This window comes from Phyllobates terribilis, unplaced genomic scaffold, assembly GCF_046119375.1.
Source record: "Phyllobates terribilis strain yellow unplaced genomic scaffold, ASM4611937v1 Scaffold_3__8_contigs__length_932513732, whole genome shotgun sequence".
Lineage (NCBI taxonomy): Eukaryota > Metazoa > Chordata > Amphibia > Anura > Dendrobatidae > Phyllobates > Phyllobates terribilis.
Genome location: NW_027362763.1, coordinates 111,318,349 through 111,342,152, shown reverse-complemented (window position 1 = coordinate 111,342,152; position 23,804 = coordinate 111,318,349).

Genomic DNA, 23,804 nt, shown 5'->3' with positions numbered 1-23,804 from the left:
CGCTGGGTCTTCTCTCTCCTGCCCTGCTCCTTCCAGTAAAGTCTCGAACGGGTACTCCGTGATCCCTCTGGACAACTTGGAGTTCCCGGACCTACTTGGTGCCCTTTTCGGTGACTTAGGTGTGAGAGTACGGCGACTGCACCCTGGAAGTGCAGAAGCCTCCGGTTTTCTGGCTGAGACGTGAAGTACTCTGCCAGTCCGGGGACTGGTTCCCCTCTTGCGGCCCGATCCCTCTGACGCTTGGCAGATTCAGGCGTACGGGTGGCTTCCTGCTCCTTCCATACCCCTGGGATCCCTTTCCTTAATGAAGCCTTCTCCTCTGCTCCCCTCCTGGGCCTTCCTGGCTTGGCCCCACTCTGGAGCAGAGCTCCTGACGAGACTCTGCTCCCCTCCTACTCCTCTTCCACTTACAAAAGACTACTCACTGATCTAAGATGGCTTCTCTTTTTATGTGTTTTTCTAAAGTTCTCCCCTGAACTACGTCCTCCACCCACACGCACTACATGGTACCCAATCTCTTTGGTTCTCCCTTCTCCAGCCAGGGACGGCGCAGCAAATCAGAGTACATCTTGCCCTTCCAGCCGGCCTGGAGTAGTGTAGTGATGGGTGCTGGTGTTGGGGTCCCGGGCAGTGCTCCATCCTTACCTGAGAGAAGGAGATACCACACCTCTGGGTGAGGTGCAGTAACCCTGTGGCGACTGAACCCTCAGGGGCGCCACACTATACAATGGCTAACTAAAAATACAATAATTAGACTGAGTCATGGTCATAACCATGTCAATCATTCGTGGCACCAATATAGAAGCAGGAGGCTGATGGGACCCATGTGTAAATGCCCAGGGAAATGTCTGTGCTTCATATGAGGGCATCAGCACTATTATTTTGGGAGGCCTTGTTTCAGGGTTTGCATTGGGTCTTAGTTACTTGCTGGCCACATTCTTCGAAACGGCTCTCCGTCACCCCTCACCACAATTCAGTAGACCCATACCAGCTATTACTGAAATTATTGATTGCCAAGTGTAACAGCGGAAAATAAATTATTGAAAAAAAATAAATAAATAAGCACGATGCTCCCCGATCCTCTGGGCGGCATGTAGACTTCTTTTTATAATTTTATAAACTTGTGTATTTATAGATTTGATGTTATTAATCATTAATGGTCCATTACTTATTATTCCTCTATGTAGTCCTTTCTCCAGCTCCGGTGTTATATACTTATTTTATAAAAAAAAAAAGTTCCAGTTACTAGCTAAGGCTGAAAATAAATAAAGTTTTAGAGTCCGTAAAATATAAAAGCGGTATTTTATATTGGGATTTCTTATAGCAAACTCATCTTCTGCTTGTGAGTGCACGTTGCTATATAATGACGCAGCCACCCAACCAACCCGAACCAAAGACACCCCAGTGACAGCCACATAGTCACTATATAGCTCTCACTGGCGGTAAACTGACCGTTTTAGGCAGCGGATGCAACCAAAACTCACTCATGTACTTGAAATCCCACCTACCCAGTTTTTTCATTGACTAACCTGGGCTAGGTTTCAACCACATCGGAAAAAGGTGATGAGTGAGCACATATTTCATAGGTATCCGTTTGATCCGGTGATCTAATATTGGCGATGCCAGGGGTTCTGGGGTAAGAAGAAGCTGCTCACACTGCTGTCCACCCTGTCTATCTGATCTATTAATGGAGATACCAGGGGTGCAGTGGTAAGATGAGGCTGCTCACACTGCTGTCCACCTGTCTAATTGATCTAATACTGGAGATAACAGAGGTCCTGAGGTAAGAAGAGGCTGCTCACACTGCTGTACACCATGTGTTTCTGAGCTAATACTGGATATACCATGGGTGCTGAGGTAAGAAGAGGCTGCTCACACTGCTGTACATCTAATTGATCTAATACTAGAGAAACCAGGGGTGCAGAGGTAAGAAGAGGCTGCTCACACTGCTGTTCACCATGTCTTTCTGAGTTAATACTGGAGATACCAGGGGTGCTGAGGTAAGAAGAGGCTGCTCACACTTCAGTCCACTATGTGTATCTGATCTAATACTAGAGATACCAGGGGTGCAGAGGTAAGAAGAGGCTGCTCACACTGCTGTACACCTGTCTAACTAATCTAATACTAGAGATACCAGGGGTGCTGAGGTAAGAAGAGGCTGCTCACACAGCTGTCCACCTTGTATATCTGATCTAATACTGGAGATACTAGGAGTGCTGAGGTAAGAAGAGACTGCTCACACTGCTGTCTACTCTATCTATCTGATCTAATACTGGAGATGCCAGGAGTGCTGAAGAAGAGGCTCTTCACACTGCTGTCCACCATGTCTATCTGATATTATGCTGGAGGTACAAGGAGTGCTTAAATAAGAAGAGGCGGCTCACACTGATGTCTACCCTGTCTATATGATCTAATGCTGGAGATACCAGGGCTATTAAGGTACGAAAAGGCTGCTCACACTGTTATAGGTTATCTCTAAGTCATATCAGGAATATTCCTACGGCACATGCTCACAAGTTTGTGTGCTAATATTCTAGGACAGGTTTATTTCTGTGTAACAAGACAGTGACCATATTAATTCTTTAATATTTACATCCCTAAACAAAAATTAGCTAAAATTGCTAATTAATGGTATTTATAAATGTATTTATTAAGATTCCCTTTAGTTATTTATTTTTTTCTATTCCCGGAGAGCCCCGTTAAGGAAAAATTGCAAAACAAAGAGATACATTTCTCAGAGTCCTATTTTATATATCCATATACTGTATGTGATACTGAGTTTGTATGTTTTCCCCTTATTCTCGTGGGTTTCCGCCGGGATCTCCGGTTTCTTCCTATACTCCAAAGACATACTGATAGGGAATTTAGATTGTGAGCTCCGATGGGGAAAGTGTCGATAATGTCTGTAAAGCTCTGCGGAATTAATGGTGCTATATAAGTGAATAAAATAAATAAATAAATAAAAATAAATACTAGAGTACAATAAGAGAAGCCAAAGAAGGCGGGAATAATAAAAGTCACGGTGCACTTGTGTGGAGCTTGAGTAAAGTAACTATATGCAGGCCCGGCGTCAGAACCCAGCGCACCCGGGCAAGTGCTGGGGCCCTAAGGAGATGGATGGGCCCACTTACCGTCGGGCACCCCTGCGCGCTATGGGACCCGTGAGCAGTGCGGTGCCGGTGCCCGCCACCCACCCCCGCTTGTTCAGGGCCCCTCTCCCCGTGCCTCCGCACCATCTCTGGTCTCTTCCGCGGCTGCTGCACTGTGACGTCTCAGGCCAGAGGATGCTGTGATGTCTTTACACCATGCTCGCACCAGATCCATCACAGCGCAGAGCGGGAAGACGCCGGCGACACTGAAGAGTCTGGAGCAACGGCAGCAAGTGAGGAGAGGTGAGTACTTGATTATTTTTTTTTATATGTATGTAGTCATGGGGAATTATATGGGGGGGGGGACAAGTGACATTCTGCATGGGGCATTATATGGGGGGAACAAGTGACATCCTGCATGGGGCATTATATGGGGGGGGGGGTAGGTGACCTCCTGCATAGGACATTATATGGGAGGACAGGTGACATCCTGCATGGGGCATTATATGGGGGGGAGGTGACCTCCTGCATAGGACATTATATGGAGGGGAGAGGTGACATCCTGCATGGGGCATTATATGGGGGGAGAGGTGACATCCTACATGTGGCATTATATGGGGGGAGAGGTGACATCTTGTATAGGGCATTATATGGGGGTGAGACGTTAAATCCTGCATGGGGCATTATATGGGGGGGAGAGGAAGAGATGGAGGAGAAAGAGCAAGTGAGAGAGAGGAGAGAGTGAGAGAGATGGAGGAAAGGGTAAGGGAGAGAGATGGATGAGAGAGAGAGATATGGAGGAGAGACAGATGGAGGAGACAGCGCAAAGGAGGAGAGAGAGAGAGAGAGGGAGGAGAGAGAGAGAGGGAGGAGAGAGATAGAGGGAGGAGAGAGAAAGAGATGGAGGACAAAGAGCAAGGGAGAGAGAGATTGAGAAGAGAGAGTGACAGAAATGGAGAAGAGTGCGAGGGAGAGAGATGGAGGAGAGAGAGAGATGGAGGAGAGAGAGATGAAGGAGAGAGAGATGGAGGAGAGAGAGATGAAGGAGAGAGAGAGAGGGAGGAGAGAGAGAGGGAGGAGAGAAGCGGGAGGAGAGAGATAGAGAAAAGAGAAGGAGGGAGAGTGAGATTTTTCCATCTCAAAAGTTGGAGTTCACAATGATTTCAATGGGGTCCATGTACTGGATCAAGTTCGGGTACAGTTTTGGTACCCGAACCAAACTTTGGACTAAAGTTCAGTTGGGTACCAAAACCTGAACTTCCACGGGTCTGCTCATCCCTTGTCATGCTAGGTATGGGAAGAACCCAGCGTACGACAACGGGAAAAGGGGGAAAGCCCAGAAACTAGGGAAAGGGGGAGTGGAGACCCCTAAGCAGATCTAACAACACCATGACTCCCTTATCGTTCCTAAATAGGTTCCACACCTATCGCCAAGCAGGATACCTTAGCCCTGGCTGACCCTAGAGCTAGGCCCTAGGTAGGGAGGGGGAGGAGTTAGCACTAGTCGGCCCCACTGCAACTAAAGACAAACAAGGGAAACAGACAAGGAGATACACTTAGCTTTGAGGAGACACCAGAGAGAACACAACTACAATCCATAAAGGAACTCCAAGAAGAATCTCGCTGACTGCTAGAACTCCAGACCTGAACAGAGGAATTTACTCTATCACCAGCAACTCTCTTGAGAAACTGAGTATATTTAAAGATCCAGAAAGGGTGTGTTAATTAGCAGGCGATCGTGGAGATCACCGCTGGGTGCTAGAGTGGGAGGGATGATGAAAGGATCAAGAAGGTGTCTGCAAGGCCAAGCGCAGCGACCTTCTACAGCCGGATCCAGAATGACTGTATGTCAAGCCTGACACACCCGTGACATCCCTAGTTCCTAATCCTTTAACTGGTTGGGATGCAATACTACATTTCACCTCTAGTAGCCACTAGTGAAAAATTTGATTACCTGTCACAATCACAATAATAGTCGATCATTAGTGATCCAGTTCTCAATCTACGTCCCATTGGTTTACACAGTCTGTAAAATTGCCCTCCAGGAGGAGACTGGTATCTTTGTCCTGCCTACCACTGTTCTCCTACACATGTGCAGACTTCCATTTCTTAAGGGGACTTATTTTCAGTCAATGTCTATGGCACCTAGGTTTTGTAAATGCCTCCCCCACCCCCCATATCAATCTGTGGTTTTGAACCACTGAGTTCCAATACTGTGCTATGGTCCACAGTTACAAATGTCTTTATAATAATTCCGATTGTTGGATGTCAGTTGATGTTGAACCTCACCGGTGAAGAGGTCAATATAGTAAACCTGGAAAACCCCTACAATGCATTAAGTTTATGGCTGCTAATTGTCATCATGTAGTTGATGGGGAAATATAACAGGTACAGTCTAGGGGTACCGGAGACATTTGAGCTGATAAAAGCTGAGTGTGCATGGTGATAGATAGCGGCTCTGTAAGACTAAACTTACCTTGTGGCCGGAGTCTGTAGAGCAGAGTTACTGTACATGTCCAGACTCTCTGAAGAGGTCTATGCAAAAGTATGAAAAGTGATATAGCAATGTGAAATTCAGGCCAACACTCCCTTTTTCCATAAAAGTCAGCACTTTATTTAATCCATATAAACACAACCAAATTTAAGTGGCTTCGTACAAAAATAGCACATGAAAAATGTACAAATGCCATCAGCAAAACGTACTTCAACCAGACGGCAACGCGTTTCTGAGCTCTACGTTTCTTAGTTTGAGCCTGAAAAATTCCACAATACTTAACACAGGATATCTGAGTTCGCAGATTCTTACAGTACAGACCAAAAGTTTGGACACACCTTCTCATTCAAAGGTTTTTCTGTATTTTCTTGACTATGAAACTTGTACATTCACACTGAAGGCATCAAAACTATGAATTAACACGTGTGGAATTATATACTTAACAAAAAAGTGTGAAACAACTGAAAATATGTCTTATATTCTAGGTTTTTCAAAGCAGCCACCTTTTGCTTTGATAACTGCTTTGCACATTCTTGGCATTCTCTTGATGAGCTTCAAGTGGTAGTCACTGGAAATGGTTTTCACTTCACAGGTGTGCCCTGCTAGTTTTAATAAGTGGGATTTCTTGCCTTATAAATTGGGTTAGGACCATCAGTTGTGTTGTGCACAAGTCTGGTGGATACACAGCTGATAGTCCTACTGAATAGACTATTAGAATTTGTATTATGGCAAGAAAAAAGCAGCTAAGTAAAGAAAAATGAGTGGCCATCATTACTTTAAGAAATGAAGGTCAGTCAGTGCAAAAAATTGGGCAAACTTTGAAAGTGTCCCCAAGTGCAGTTGCAAAAACCATCAAGCGCTACAAAGAAACTGGCTCACATAAGGACCGCCCCAGGAAAGGAAGACCAAGAGTCACCTCTGCTTCTGAGGATAAGTTTATCCGAGTCACCAGCCTCAGAAATCGCAGGTTAACAGCAGCTCAGATTAGAGCCAGGTCAATGACACACAGAGTTCTAGCAGCAGACACATCTCTGCAACAACTGTTAAGAGGAGACTTTGTGCAGCAGGCCTTCATGGTTAAATAGTTGCTAGGAAACCACTGCTAAGGACAGACAACAAGCAGAAGAGACTTGTTTGGGCTAAAGAACACAAGGAATGGACATTAGACCAGTGGAAATCTGTGCTTGATCTGAAGAGTCCAAATTTGACATCTTTGGTTCCAACCACCGTGTCTTTGTGCGACACAGAAAAGGTGAACGGATGGACTCTACATGCCTAGTTCCCACCGTGAAGCATGGAGGAGGAGGTGTGATGGTGTGGGGGTACTTTGCTGGTGAAACTGTTGGGGATTTATTCAAAATTGAAGGCATACTAAACCAGCATGGCTACCACAGCATCTTGCAGCAGCATGCTATTCCATCCGGTTTGCCTTTAGTTGGACCATCATTTATTTTTCAACAGTACAGTGACCCCAAACACACCTCCAGGCTGTGTAGGGGCTATTTGAACAAGAAGGAGAGTGATGGGGTGCTACGCCAGATGACCTGGCCTCCACAGTCACCAGACCTGAACCCAATCGAGATGGTTTGGGGTGAGCTGGACCGCAGAGTGAAGGCAAAAGGGCCAACAAGTGCTAAGAATCTCTGGGAATTCCTTCAAAATTGTTGGAAGACCATTTCCGGTGACTACCTCTTGAAGCTCATCAAGAGAATGCCAAGAGTATGCAAAGCAGTCATCAAAGCAAAAGGTGGCTACTTTGAAGAACCTAGAATATAAGACATATTTTCAGTTGTTTCACACTTTTTTGTTAAGTATATAATTCCACGTGTTAATTCATAGTTTTGATGCCTTCAGTGTGAATGTACAATTTTCATAGTTATGAAAATACAGAGAAATCTTTAAATGGGAAGGTGTGTCCAAACTTTTGGTCTGTACTGTACACTCAGGTTAAAATGTGCATAGACAAAATATATAGATAAAACCTGTAAAAACCACAATGTGGATAATGCGGATAAACGAACCATACAATAAAGTAAAAACAGGAGCCGAGGCTGTAAGTGCGGGGATTTCTGTGCTTGGGGATCATACTCGATACTGGATAAATTGAGATGTTTTGAAAATGTTGTATCCATTATTTTATCATTTGCAGATCACCAACACGTCTCTCCGACCTGTGATTTCCATAGTTCCACGACTTTTCCGTCTTATGCTCAGAGGTCTAGTATTAACCCCTTTACCCCCAGGGTGGTTTGCACGTTAATGACCAGGTCAATTTTTACAATTCTGACCACTGTCACTTTATGAGGTAATTACTCTGGAACGCTTCAAATGGATCCCGCTGATTCTGAGACTGTTTTTTTGTGACATATTGTACTTCATGATTGTGGTAAAATTTCTTTGACATCACTTGCGTTTATTTGTGAAAAAATCAGAAATTTGGTAAAAATGTAGAAAGTTTTGCAATTTTCAAAATTTTAAATTTTATGCCCTTAAATAGAGATATGTTACACTAAATAGTTAATAAATAACATTTCCCACATGTCTACTTTACATCAGCACAATTTTGGAACCACATTTTTTTTTTTTAGGGAGCTATAAGGGTTAAAAGTTGACCAGCGATTTCTCATTTTTACAACAAAATTTACAAAAACACTTTTTTAGAGACCCCATCACATCTGGCGTGACTTTGAGGGGCCTTTATGATAGAAAATACCCAAAAGTGACACCATTGTAAAAACTGCACCCCCCAAGGTGCTCAAAACCACATTCAAGAAGTTTATTAACCCTTCAGGTGCTTCACAGTAATTTTTGGAATGTGGAAGAAAAAAATGAACATTTAACTTTTTCACAAAAATGTTACTTTAGACCGCAATTTTTTTTATTTTCAACTTTTTGAATGTAAAATTTGCTTGAAAAATTAGCGGACACCATGTTGCGTTTGGGGAGCCCCCGATGTGCCTAAACAGTGGAAACCCCCCACAAGTGACACCATTTTGGAAACTAGACCCCTCAGGGAACTTATCTAGGTGTGTGGTGAGCACCTTGAACCCCCAGGTGCTTCACAGAAGTTTATGTCATGGAGCTGTAAAAATAACATTTTCACATTTTTCCAACAAAAATGTTTTGCAGACCCCAATTTTGCATTTTCATAAGGGTAACAGGAGAAATTGCACCACGCGATTTGTTGTGCAATTTTTCCTGAGTAAGCCGATACCCCATATGTGGGGAAAAAACACTGTTTGGGCACACGGCAGGGTTCGGAAGAGAAGGAACGCCATTTGACTTTTTGAATGTAAAATTTGCTTGAATTAGTGGACGCCATGTTGCGTTTGGGGAGCCCCTGATGTGCCTAAATAGTGGAACCCCCCCCCCCCAAGTGACTCCATTTTGGAAACTACACCCCTGAAGGATTTTATCAAGGGGTATAGTGAACATTTTGAACCCAGAGGTACGACACAGAATTTGATAACATTAGGTCATCATATTGAATAAGTTGTCATTAGTCTTGAGTGCAAGTGCTCGCTACTTGAGTTTGCATCGGGTACTCAGGTATGGACCATGTATGGCGGGTGCTCAAGTGACATGCTCGAGTCCCCGCCCGCATGTTTCATGGTTGTTAGTCACCCAAATAAAAATATGTGGGGATCGCTTGTGCATGACAGGCAGTCCCAGCAAGGTTTTTTTGGCTATATAACAGCTGCAAAACATTTGAGGCGGAGACTTGAGCATGTCACTCGAGCACCCGCTATACTCGGTGCATACCCGAGCATCCGATGCAAACTCAAGTAGCGAGCTCTTGTGCTCAACATTAGTTGCCATATAGACGATATTTTTTTCTTTACTTCTGAAAAAATCCCAACCCCAACCCTAATACAACCACAACCCTAGCCCAAACGCAACCTTAGCTCAACCCTAACCCTAGCCCAACCCTAACCCTAGCTCAACCCTAACGCAACCCTAACCCTTGCCCAACCCTAACCCAATCCTAGCCTAACCATAGCACAACCCTAACCCTAGCCCTAGTACAACCCTAACCCTAGCACAACCCTACCCATAGCTCAATGCTACCCCTAGCCCAACCCTAACCCTAGCTCCACCCTACCCCAACCCTACCCCTAGCCCCACCCTAGCTCAACCCTCACCCTAGCCCAACCCTAACCCTAGCCCAACCCAAACCCTAGCACAACCCTAACCCTAGCCCAACGCTAACCCTAGCACAACACTAACCCTAACCCTAAAGTTTATTTTTTACGCCATTCCTCGTGCGGTATAAGTGATTAGACAACTTTATTTTTCGGGTCGGTGCAATTACAGGGATACTAGATTCATATCAGGTTTTTATGATTGAGAGCTGTCACACACTAAAAAACCCTTTTTTTTGCAAAGACTAGTTTTTGCATCGCAATTTTTTGAGAGCTATAATTTTTCCATATTTCGGCCGACAGAGTCATGTGATTTTTTTTTTTTTTTTTTGTGGGACAAATTGATGTTTTTATTGGTATCATTTTTGGGCACATTACATTTTTTGATTGCTTTCTATTCCGATTTTTGGAAGGCAGAATAAACAAAAACCTACAATTCACGAATTGTTTTTTGGTGTTTTTTTATGCCGTTCTATGTGTCGTCAAATTGATAAGGAAGCTTTATTCTTCGGGTCAGTACGTTTACAGCGGTACCACAGTTATATTTTTTTTCACGTTATGGCACTTTTACTCAATGAAAACTATTTTATAGAAAAAAGAATTGTTTATGCATCGCTAGAGAGCTATAAATGTTTTATTTTTCTGCCGTTGGAGCTGTATGGTGGCTTGTTTTTTGCGGGATAAGATGACGTTTTCAGCGGTACCATTTTTATTTACATTTGTCTTTTTGATCTCGTTTTATTCCATTTTTTGTTTGGTGGTATGATGATAAAGCATCGTTTTATGTTTTGTTTTTTATTTTATTTTTTTACCCTGTTCACTAAAGGGGTTAACTTCATCACCATCCCTGTGCTATGCAGCCTGTCAGCGCTGCACAGGGAAAAGTTACTTTGGTCACGCGTGGCGCATGACCAAAGCAACTTCCTGCCTTCTGATGACCCGGATGTTGTCATGATGACATCGGGTCACCATGACAATATCTGGGACCGGACTCAGACGCTGCGGGATGCCGGCAGAGAAGGTAAGTATCGCGCTAACCTCCTCTTGCCACCAGAATGCTGCGATCGATTTCAATCACAGCATTTCGGGGGTTAATGTGCAGGGAGCGGTGCGGGACCGTTCCTTGCACATAGCATCGGGTGTCAGCTGTGACAATCAGGTGGATGACTTGATATCACGACCTCCCCAGGAAAAAGACAATAGGCTCTAGCTACACAGACCTTCAAACTCTCTGTGTCACTCCCCCTACTGCACCCCTGGTGGAGCCCAAGTCTCCATCCCTGTTATTTCCCAGCTAAGAGCTCCCAAAACTAAAATGGGCCATATGTTCTTACTGGACAGTCCTAGGGAGCCCGTTCTGGTGTTGTCACGGGTGTGTTGCCACGAAGATCGTCACGAGTACACAGCCTGACTTCTCGCAGCTGACTTGTTGGTGCTTTGTGTTTTTTCGGCAGTGAAGGAGTTAATTCTCTCTCTCTCTGGGCTAGCTGAGGTCCAGCCTCGCCCAGCTGCAATCAATGCTTCTTTAGTGAGACTCCTTCATATCCCTGCAGGTCTGTTTGGGAGGTGTCGGTGAAAGCATTTCATTCAGACTGACAGAGCGGATCGTGGTGTTTGGAGTTGCTGAGATAAGTGTATTTGGAAGTGTTTTTTCCCTTTCCTCGCTTTATCATTTATCTCCTTTCCCGTTGGTGTTCCCTCTGTTGTAGTTGTGTAGAAGTTGTATGCAAGGTGGTTTTGGTTTTTCCCTTGTACTGTCTCGTTCGTCTAAATACTGTGTGTGGGCATATTATTTCTGGTTCCCAATTGTTGTGATCGGGGTCCTTCTCAGGACTAGATTACTGAGGTGCAGGGATCCTCAGGAGGTAGGGGTTACGCTGGCGGCCTGGACCTCTGTACCTTTAACAGTACCTCCAGGTTGAGGGATTAGTCAGGGCCCCAGCTTAGGGTCAGCTTAGGCCCCCTACCTCCAGTATTCTGTGACAGTGTGACATTTTCACCGACCAACTTAGTTTTTCTCCAGCTACCATGGATCCAGTAGCCGGTCTAGCTCGGCAGTTGCAGAGTTTGTCCATGGGGCTGGCGGACGTTAGGTCCAAGGTTTTGCATCCTCTGGAGCAAGCCGGACCAGAACCTAAAGTAGCTCTCCCTGACAGGTTCACTGGGGGGCGGGACAAGTTTTTTGTTTTCCGGGAGGCATGCAAATTGTACTTTCGGCTGCGGCCTCGGTTATCGGGCAGCGAAGAACAAAGGGTGGGAATTGTCATCTCGCTCCTACAAGGGGACCCACAATCTTGGGCGTTCTCTCTTCCCCCAAGCTCCCCGGTTCTCCAGTCAGTGGATAGGTTTTTCGCTGCTCTGGGACTCGTATATGATGACCCAGATCGGATCTCCCTTGCTGAGTCTAAGTTACGTAGGATTCAGCAGGGAGATCGTCCGGCGGAGGAATTCTGTTCGGAGTTCCGTAGGTGGGCCACGGACACCCAGTGGAATGACCTGGCTCTTAGGAGCCAGTTTTGTCATGGTTTATCCGACAAATTACAGGATGTGTTGGCACAGTATGACTCTCCCGCGTCACTGGAAGCCGCTATGGCCCTTGCCATTCGCGTTGACAGACGGCTTCGGGAGAGGTGCGGGATAACTCTACCCCCTGTAATGTCTCCACCTCCTACAAGGTCCCCTCATATGGTGGTTCCCCTGGTCAGTCCGGAGGAGCCTATGCAATTAGGAGGGACATCATTTCGGGGAAGGGGACCGGTGGAGCGCCATAAGACAGGAAGGTGTTTCCTCTGCGGGAAAAAGGGACATTTTATTGGGGGGTGTCCATCCCGTCCCTTGCAGAGTAAAGAGTCGTCAAAAAAACTGTTGATCCCAGGTTGTGTGGTGGACGGCAATCTGGGAGTAGGTATTTCGTCCCTAGGTTCGTCTCAGTTTCTCGTACCGGCGGAGGTGGTGGTGGGTGCGAGAACTGAGAGGATATCTGTTCTTCTGGATAGTGGGGCTGGGGCTAATCTGGTTGATGCTCGGTTTGCCCGGGTTCAAGGTATGCGATTGAGTGAGTTGGCTAAACCCATCCCCATATTCTCGATCGATGCCAGGCCTCTCGGTCAGGGAAGTTTTTTGCAAGCTGTGCATGGCGTAAAACTTCAAGTGGGGGCAATACATAAAGAACTGTTGTCTTGCTACGTGTTGGAGGGTCTTCCCACTCCTATAGTGTTGGGCCTTCCTTGGTTAGCTAAGCATAACCCGGTTATTAATTGGCAAACCAGAGAGATAAGCCAATGGAGTAAATTCTGTAATAAAAACTGCATGAACACGGTCATCGGTGCGGTTACTCCTTGGGTCTTACCTCCATTTCTGGCGGACTTTGAGGATGTATTCTCGGAGAATGGGTGTCAGGAACTACCTCCTCATCGCGAGTATGACTGTTCTGTAAAACTGCTCCCTGAGGCCAAGTTACCTAAAGCTAGGTTGTATAACCTTTCTGGTCCTGAGAGGCAGGCCATGAAGGATTATATTTCTGAAAGTCTGGCTAAGGGGCATATTAGACCTTCATCTTCACCGGTGGCCGCGGGGTTCTTCTTTGTTAAGAAGAAAGATGGAGGCCTACGCCCTTGCCTGGATTTCCGTGAACTTAATCGGATTACGGTCCGAGATCCGTATCCGCTCCCACTTATTCCCGATCTCTTTAATCAGATCGTGGGCGCCAAATGGTTCTCTAAGTTGGATCTCAGGGGGGAGTACAATCTGATTAGGATGAAGGAGGGGGATGAGTGGAAGACGGCTTTTAACACTCCGGAGGGGCATTATGAGAACCTTGTCATGCCATTCGGTCTGACTAATGCCCCGGCGGTGTTTCAACACTTTGTTAATGATATTTTTCGCCACCTGGTGGGACAGTTTGTTGTCATATATCTGGATGATATCTTAATTTACTCGCCGGATCTGGTGTCTCATCAGGAGCACGTTAGACAGGTGTTACAGATCTTGCGGGATAATAAACTGTATGCCAAGTGGGAAAAGTGTGTGTTCGCCGTACAGGAACTCCAGTTTTTAGGCTTCCTGGTTTCAGCGTCCGGTTTTCGTATGGACCCTGGGAAAGTGCGGGCAGTTCTTGAGTGGGATCGGCCGGAGAATCTTAAGGCACTACAACGTTTCCTGGGGTTTGCTAACTATTACCGGAAGTTCATTCGTAATTTCTCGTCCATGGTTAAGCCTCTCACAGACATGACTAAAAAGGGGACGGATTTTTCTAGGTGGTCTGACAAGGCTTGTCAAGCATTCTCCTCCTTGAAAAAATGTTTTGCCTCGGCACCCATACTCATTCAACCTGATGCGTCTCAGCCATTCTTTGTAGAGGTAGACGCTTCCGAGGTAGGGGTGGGAGCAGTATTGTCACAGGGTTCGTCCCCTGGTAAGTGGCATCCGTGCGCCTTTTTCTCTAAAAAATTGTCGTCCGCTGAGAGGAATTACGATGTCGGCAATAGGGAACTCTTGGCCATTAAGTTAGCTTTTGAGGAGTGGCGCCATTTTTTGGAGGGGGCAGTTCATCCGGTCACCGTCATCACCGATCACAAGAACCTGCTATATCTGGAGTCCGCTAAACGTCTGAATCCCAGACAAGCTAGGTGGTCATTGTTTTTTACCAGGTTTAATTTCGTCGTTACATATCGTCCTGGGTCTAAAAATGTAAAGGCGGATGCCTTATCTCGTAGTTTCCCTGGGGCCGGGAATACGGACGACCCGATTCCTATTCTTCAGGAGGGGGTGGTGGTTTCGGCAGTATGCTCTGAGCTGGAGGAGGAGATATTGGAGGCTCAGGGGGATGCCCCTGTTGGACCTCCGGGGAGACTGTTCGTTCCAGATCAGTTGCGACAAAAGGTGATCGAGGCACACCATAACTCAGTTTTTGCAGGACACCCGGGGAGTAAAGCAACTGTGGATCTCCTCTCGCGTCGGTTTTGGTGGCCTAACTTACATAAAGAGGTGGTAACTTTTGTCGCGTCCTGTGGGGTTTGTGCGCGCTCTAAGACCTCACATACCCGTCCGTCTGGGGCCCTTTTACCTTTGAAGATCCCGGAGCGTCCTTGGACTCATCTGTCTATGGACTTTATTACGGACCTCCCTCCGTCTTCGGGTAAAACGGTCATACTCGTTGTAGTGGACAGGTTCAGCAAGATGGCACATTTTATCGCTCTTCCGGCTCTCCCTAATGCTAAAACTCTTGCGCAGGTGTTCATTGGGGAGATTGTGAGGCTTCACGGGGTACCCTCCGAGGTGGTGTCTGATCGGGGGTCTCAGTTTGTGTCCAAGTTCTGGAAGGCGTTTTGTGCACGGCGGGGGATGCATTTGTCATTCTCGTCGGCTTTTCATCCTCAGACCAATGGTCAGACGGAACGTATGAACCAGAGCTTGGAGACATATCTTCGGTGTTTTGTGTCAGAGAACCAGGAGGACTGGGCTTCTTTCCTACCTCTGGCAGAGTTTGCTCTCAATAATAGGCGGAGCGAGTCCACTGGTAAGTCCCCGTTTTTTGGGGCATATGGTTTTCACCCCCAGTTTTGTACTTTCAGTAGGGGGGGCTCTTCGGGGGTTCCGGAGGAGGAACGATTTTCCTCATCTCTCGCTTCAGTATGGAGAGGGGTGCTGAAGAATCTGAATACTATGGGGAACCGATACAAACGTATGGCTGATAGGAGGAGAGTGTCTGGTCCGGACCTAAGTGTGAACGATCAGGTATGGTTGTCTACCAGGAATATTAAACTTAAGGTTCCCTCCTGGAAACTGGGTCCCAGGTTCATCGGGCCGTACAGAATCAGTTCTGTTATTAATCCGGTGGCATTCCGTCTTGACCTCCCCCCTACGTTTAAAATTCACAACGTGTTTCACAGATCATTGCTTAAGAGGTATGTGGCGCCGGTGGTACCGTCACCTTTACCTCCCCCTCCTGTGGTTGTCAATGGTAACTTGGAGTTCCAGGTATCGAGGGTCATTGATTCACGCTTTAATCGCCGGTCCCTTCAGTACTTGGTTCATTGGAAGGGGTATGGTCCTGAGGAGAGGATGTGGGTTCCTGCGTCGGATATTAACGCAGACCGATTAGTTCGGGCCTTCCACACGACTCACCCGAATAAACCTGGCCCTGAGGGTCCGGAGGCCCCTCGTAGAAGGGGGGGTACTGTCACGGGTGTGTTGCCACGAAGATCGTCACGAGTACACAGCCTGACTTCTCGCAGCTGACTTGTTGGTGCTTTGTGTTTTTTCGGCAGTGAAGGAGTTAATTCTCTCTCTCTCTGGGCTAGCTGAGGTCCAGCCTCGCCCAGCTGCAATCAATGCTTCTTTAGTGAGACTCCTTCATATCCCTGCAGGTCTGTTTTGGAGGTGTCGGTGAAAGCATTTCATTCAGACTGACAGAGCGGATCGTGGTGTTTGGAGTTGCTGAGATAAGTGTATTTGGAAGTGTTTTTTCCCTTTCCTCGCTTTATCATTTATCTCCTTTCCCGTTGGTGTTCCCTCTGTTGTAGTTGTGTAGAAGTTGTATGCAAGGTGGTTTTGGTTTTTCCCTTGTACTGTCTCGTTCGTCTAAATACTGTGTGTGGGCATATTATTTCTGGTTCCCAATTGTTGTGATCGGGGTCCTTCTCAGGACTAGATTACTGAGGTGCAGGGATCCTCAGGAGGTAGGGGTTACGCTGGCGGCCTGGACCTCTGTACCTTTAACAGTACCTCCAGGTTGAGGGATTAGTCAGGGCCCCAGCTTAGGGTCAGCTTAGGCCCCCTACCTCCAGTATTCTGTGACAGTGTGACAGGTGTCATTGGACCCAGCCGGGCCCCTGCTACGCATGGATGCTAAACATCAGAGTCCTAGGGGCCCCTGCAAGGCTGTGCTGGGTATCTCCTTTCCTTACGCTGGACTATGTTTAAAACTAGGGTTACAATCCGCATCCCCTCAGGTCTATTTTGAGTATCACTGAGATGAATCTTTTACCCATAACTCGCTGTTGAATTATGTTTCTTGAATAGGCACATGGCGTCAGGGGAAGGGACATCCTGTGTAGCTTGCAGCTGCTGTGAGAATTCTCACTCTTCGCTTCTTCAGCTCCTTCCTTTGCAAGCTGCAGTGTCAAATTTTCATATGTAGAGCTTCGTAAAACCCGCCTGCCAGTGCACAGTGATCGACAGGGGATTACCTTGAATATCTTCACACCATTGTTCCCTGTAAAAAACAGAAAATAAATAAACTAATTTATACTCACCTAACACCTAATCCCAGAAGCCACTGTCAACTGTAAAACAGCAAAAATAAAAAACAACCATATCCCTCACCTATCCAAAGTGATGAAATAATCCATAGTGTCCTACGATGATCTAAATCAGTGGTCCCCAACCTTTTTTGCACCAGGGACCGGCTTGAAGCAAGATCATTTTTCCATGGCCCAGCAAGGAGGGGGTGGGGTGGGCGGGGCTTTGGTCATATGGGGGCGGGGTAATGGAGGGATTTGGAGTTTAGTGCATACTTATCATATAGTGTAGACCAGGTCCCCGCCAGGAGCTATGCCAGGAGCCCCACATAATGTGCTGTGCCAGGAGCCGCATCACTGAGGCCCCATCACGCCCTGCAGCAGGACAGGGCAGCTGTCCTGACAGCTGCTGTTCAGCTGCATTTACTTCATCCCAGGGGCGGACACAGACTGTAGTGGGCCCCTGTGCAAGAAATTTTTGGGGGCCCCCCGCCCTTCATAAGGCAACAAAGTTATGTAAACATAACCCCCCCATGTGCATCTCTCACCCCCCCATGTGCAGCTCACCCCCGTGCATCTCTCATCCCCCTCCGTGCATCTCTCATCCCCCCCGTGCATCTCTCATCCACCCCCCGTGCATCTCTCATCCCCTCCGTGCATCTCTCATCCCCTCCGTGCATCTCTCATCCCCCCCGTGCATCTCTCACCCCCCCGTGCATCTCTCACCCCCCCGTGCATCTCTCACCCCCCCGTGCATCTCTCATCCACCCCCCGTGCATCTCTCATCCCCCCCGTGCATCTCTCACCCCCCCGTGCATCTCTCATCCACCCCCCGTGCATCTCTCATCCACCCCCCGTGCATCTCTCACCCCCCGTGCATCTCTCACCCCCCCGTGCATCTCTCACCCCCCCGTGCATCTCTCACCCCCCCGTGCATCTCTCATCTCTCCCCTCCCTCCCATGTGCATCTCTCATCTCTCCCCTCCCCCCATGTGCATCTCTCATCTCTCCCCTCCCTCCCATGTGCATCTCTCATCTCTCCCCAAACCCCCATGTGGATCTCTCATCTCTCCCCTCCCCCATGTGCATCTCTCATCTCTCCCCTCCCCCCCATGTGGATCTCTCATCTCTCCCCTCCCCCATGTGCATCTCTCATCTCTCCCCTCCCCCCCATGTGGATCTCTCATCTCTCCCCTCCCCCATGTGCATCTCTCATCTCTCCCCTCCCCCCATGTGCATCTCCCATTCCCCCCACTCCTAGTTAATTGTATTTAAAAAAAAATAAAACTTGTTATACTTACCCCCATGCGATCCCTGCAGAATCCTGGCGCTCGTCCAAATCGCTGACACCAGGTTCTCCTGACTTCCGGCCATGTGACGGCGCCGTCACATGACCGGAAGTCAGGGGAATCATGAAGGTGCTGCCGCAGCAGCGCAACGCTAAGATGTCCCGGACCCGGCGCTTAGCATGCGGCCGGGGGCCCCATGAGGAGAGAGACGCACAAGAGGGGGGCTCCGAGGGGGCTCCTACCGGCCGGGCCCCATACTGGAGTCAGGGCAGTCATGCCCTGATGGCGGCCCTGCTGGAGGCTGGAGGGGCCCCCTCTCCCCGCGGACCGGCTGAAAAACCCCAACGGCCCGGTCCTGGTCCGCGGACCGGCGGTTGGGGACCTCTGATCTAGATGACTTTTACTAGTATAATTTTCAAACGGTGCCACTCCATAATGTACACATACTACAATGTGAAGAGTGGCAACTATTGACCGTATAATGGCAAAATCGCAAGATAAACATAAACAACCGAAGCAACCACGATCAAAGGCCGATCTACATCATAAAAAATTGTTTTATTAAATATTCAATTTTGTTAAAAATTATCACATGCAGATAATTGGTGCAAAAAATGGTGCAAAACAACATACAGTGTGTAAAAAACTTCTACCGCTATATGGGACACGCAGGACGCAAATTGTACAGCCTAGTAGATATTAAGTGATCATCCAAGTAGCATAGTATTTATAACTAGCCAATGTGACCCGATTAGTAAAAAGGCTCATATAGTCAAAGGTTGTTAGGTCAGAGAAACAGACAATGTTAATACATTCCTCAAAATAATACTACGGGTATAATGAGCCACCATATATATATTTACATGTGTATAACAACAGTATATATATGTGTCAACAGTATATAGACATACAATATATTGTACATGACAACAGGCTCACACTGACACAAGTAATGTGTAGCGATCAGCTGCCGTGAGAGAGTTCACAGGAGTTCATCAGCTGATGAAACCCGGTAACCTCACTTACGGCAACGCCGCTGCGTGAGAACTGTCTCACGCCGTAGCGGTGCCGTAAGTGAGATCACTGGAGCTCATCATCTGATGAACTCCTGTGAACTCTTTCACGGCAGCTCAGCGCTATACACTGCAGGAGTGATTACACAGCGGCGTCTGCTCTGTAACAGCAGGCATAGGCTGATGGGAGTAGTACTCTCATCAGCTGATGCCTGTGACCCGTGGTAAGCTTTTTACGACTGGTCACAGTCACAGCTGCGGGCTCACACTGTCATCTGACAGAGTGAGCCCGTAGTTCTAACCGATCAGAGCCCCTTTTTCCCACGCTGTCATCTGCGTGGGAAACCATGGATGTTCGGGGGCCCCATTCATATGAATGGGGTCCGTGTTCCGGGTCAGGTACTGTTCTGGTAACCGAACCAAACTTTTAATAGATATTCGGATATCCACGGGTCCGCCCATCACTAGTAAATAATCCTACCAAGTTATGACCACATAATGCCACCACATAATGCTAAAATAATGCCACCATACTGATCATTACCATCATGACTGTACTAAGACCAATATTACAATCAATACCACAATATGAGACAATAATAACTTTGAAAGTGTCCCCAAGTACAGTTGTAAAAACCATCAAGCGCTACAAAGTAACTGGCTCACCAAAAGTACCACCCCAGGAAAGGAAGACCAAGAGTCACCTCTGCTTCTGAGGATAAGTTTATCCGAGTCACCAGCCTCAGAAATCGCAGGTTAACAGCAGCTCAGATTAGAGACCAGGTCAATGCCACACAGAGTTCTAGAAGCAAACACATCTCTACAACAACTGTGTTAATTCATAGCTTTGATGTCTTCAGTGTGAATGCACAATTTTCAAAGTCATGAAAATACAGAAAAATCTTTAAATGAGAAGGTGTGTCCAAACTTTTGGTCTGTACTGTATGTGCATAGTGTGCTGGTAATTGTACAAATATATGTATATTAAGTCATCTACCATCTCTCTGATCATAATTGTTCACTTTCCCTTTTCTTTTTCATTCAGCCCACACCACCATAACCACTTCTTCCATCCATGACTTGTCTCTGCAAAATGTAATTCACGTCACCTCATCGCGTCTGCTGTATGGAGAGTCAGGGTGTTGGAGACCGAAGCAGCACACCCGGGGAACAGGAGCGAGATGAGTATGTTTTTTCTGCATGTATATATGAGTCTATGTGGGGGCTCACACTGTATATACAAAGGCTACGTGGTGGCTCAAACTGTATTTAGGAGGCTATGTGGAGCTCACACTGTATACAGGAGGCTATGTGCGGCCTCATACTGTATATAGGAGGCTATGAGGGTGCTCACAGTATATATAGGAGGCTATGATGGGGCTCACAATGTATATAGGAGACTATGTGGGGGGCTTATGCTGTATATGGGAAAATATGTGGGGGCTTATACTGCATATAGGAGGCTATATGGGGGCTTATACTGTATTTAGGAGGCTATGTGGGGGCTCATACTGTATAAAGGGACTATGTGGGGCTCATACTGTTTATATAGGGCTGCGTGGGGGTTCATACTGTATATAGGAGGTTACCTAGGGCTCATACTGTATATAGGGAGGCTATGTGTGGGCACATACTGTATACAGTATATGGGGTTGTGTGGGGTTCATACTGTATATAGAGTGGCTAAGTGAGGGCTCATACTGTTATAGGAGGATATGTGAGGCTCAACCTCTATATAGAGAGGCTATGTGGGGGCTCACACTGTTTATAGGGGGCCATATGGGGGCTCATACTGGATATAGGAAGCTATGTGAGGGTCATACTGTTTATAGGGTCCATGTGGGGGCTCATACTGTTTATAGGAGGAATTGTTCAGGCTCATACTGTTTATAGGAGGATATGTGAGAGCTCACACTCTATATAGAGAGGCTATATGGGGGCTCATACTGTTTATAGGGGGCTATGTGTGGGCTCATCATGTAAATAGGAGGCTATATGAGGGCTCATATTGTATGTAGAAAGTCTATGTGGAGGCTCATACTGTATATAGGGGACTATATGGGGACTCACACTGTATATAGAGGGGCTATGTTGGTCTTATATTATATGTAGGGGGCTGTGTGGGGCTCATACTGTATATAGGGGCAGTTTTCAGGCTTATACGGTAAATAGGGGAATGTCAGCATACTTAAATATTAAGTGATAATTAGAGTTGAGCCACCCCCGTCAGGTTCGAGTTCGGTTCGTCGAACGCCCGTATGTTCGCCGAACTGTTCGTCGAACTGTTCATGGAACACCGTCGAACACCGTTAAAACCAATGGCAGGCAAACAAAAACACATAGAAACACATAGAAAACACATAGAAAACACTTCAAAGGTGTCCAAAAGCTGACAAACTGCTCAGAAGACACAACTAACACATGGAAAAGTGACAAGTACATATAGTCATGCAAAAAGAAAAGAGGTTGAGGAGTAAAAGGAGGGGGAGACACAGATATAGGCATGTAATGCCCTTCTAAAACCAAAAAAGTGCGAAGCTGACACGGCCAGTCCGTTCTTGCCCATGCGACCTCCGTGTCGCCGGGTTTGTGCCAGAGCTGCGGTGGACCCTGATGGCCAGCCCCCTTCTCCCAATACTGGTGCCTGTCCGCTGGTGGGTCGAGCGAGCCCCCCTGCGGTGGAGGCAGGTCTAAGCTTTTTAATTTAAATTGTCTCTCTAATTTGAATGAGTACACTTTAAATCCTTTTACAAGGATCTATTGGAGGGCAAGTCTGATGCCAGCAGCCGCGGGAATTACAGCTCCAGTAGCGTCCACTAAAGCTGCAGCAGTTAAAAAGCTTTTAGAAGGATCGAGCTTGGTGGTCCACTTCAAGGCGTCCTACCGCCAGTCCCAGCCCCTGTGGCTTGGGGTGCCTCCCGATGCTCTTCACTGAGTGTCCCGGGGGCCCGAAGCATTTCCTTTGAAAAAATTAAGTGTCCAAACTACAGGTGGTGTAGCTTGCTTAACAGCCGGGATAATCCGCTGACTAGCAGACACTGCTACTAGGCACAAAGTATTTCCTGGGCTAGATGCAGTTAAAATTTTGTAATTAGATACTCTCGTTAGATGCTGAGAAAGCATTCCATAGTGTCTCCTGGCATGCCTGGCCCTCACAGGGTATCAAATACTTAGGAATTCCTATTCATAGAGACCTCTCCCGTCTATGTTATCTTAATTTTGGGCCCTTTATTGAACAACTCCATACAGACCACGGTTGGCAAGTTAGAACTGTAAGATTCACTACGTGAACCACTGGAGCTTTGTGGAAAAGCACATGTACACTGTGTTCCAAATTATTATGCAAAAAGTGTTTAGGAGTGATAAGGTAAGAATTTTTTTGTTTGTCAGTTAAACCAGTGGTCCCCAACCTTTTTTGCACCAGGGATCGGCTTGAAGCAAGATCATTTTTCCATGGCCCAGCAAGGAGGGGGTGGGGTGGGCGGGGCTTTGGTCATATGGGGGCGGGGTAATGGAGGGATTTGGAGTTTAGTGCATACTTATCATATAGTGTAGACCAGGTCCCCACCAGGAGCTATGCCAGGAGCCCCACATAATGTGCTGTGCCAGGAGCCGCATCACTGAGGCCCCATCACGCCCTGCAGCAGGACAGGGCAGCTGTCCTGACAGCTGCTGTTCAGCTGCATTTACTTCATCCCAGGGGCGGACACAGACTGTAGTGGGCCCCTGTGCAAGAAATTTTTGGGGGCCCCCCCCGCCCTTCATAAGGCAACAAAGTTATGTAAACATAACCCCCCCATGTGCATCTCTCACCCCCCCATGTGCAGCTCACCCCCGTGCATCTCTCATCCCCCTTCGTGCATCTCTCATCCCCCTCCGTGCATCTCTCATCCACCCCCCGTGCATCTCTCATCCCCTCCGTGCATCTCTCATCCCCCCGTGCATCTCTCACCCCCCCGTGCATCTCTCATCCCCCTCCATGCATCTCTCATCCACCCCCCGTGCATCTCTCATCCCCTCCGTGCATCTCTCACCCCCCCGTGCATCTCTCATCCACACCCCGTGCATCTCTCATCCCCCCCGTGCATCTCTCACCCCCCCGTGCATCTCTCATCCACCCCCCGTGCATCTCTCATCTCTCCCCTCCCCACATGTGCATCTCTCATCTCTCCCCTCCCCCCATGTGCATCTCTCATCTCTCCCCTCCCCCCATGTGGATCTCTCATCTCTCCCCTCCCCCATGTGCATCTCTCATCTCTCCCCTCCCCCCCATGTGGATCTCTCATCTCTCCCCTCCCCCATGTGCATCTCTCATCTCTCCCCTCCCCCCCATGTGGATCTCTCATCTCTCCCCTCCCCCATGTGCATCTCTCATCTCTCCCCTCCCCCCATGTGCATCTCCCATTCCCCCCACTCCTAGTTAATTGTATTTAAAAAAAAATAAAACTTGTTATACTTACCCCCATGCGATCCCTGCAGAATCCTGGCGCTCGTCCAAATCGCTGACACCAGGTTCTCCTGACTTCCGGCCATGTG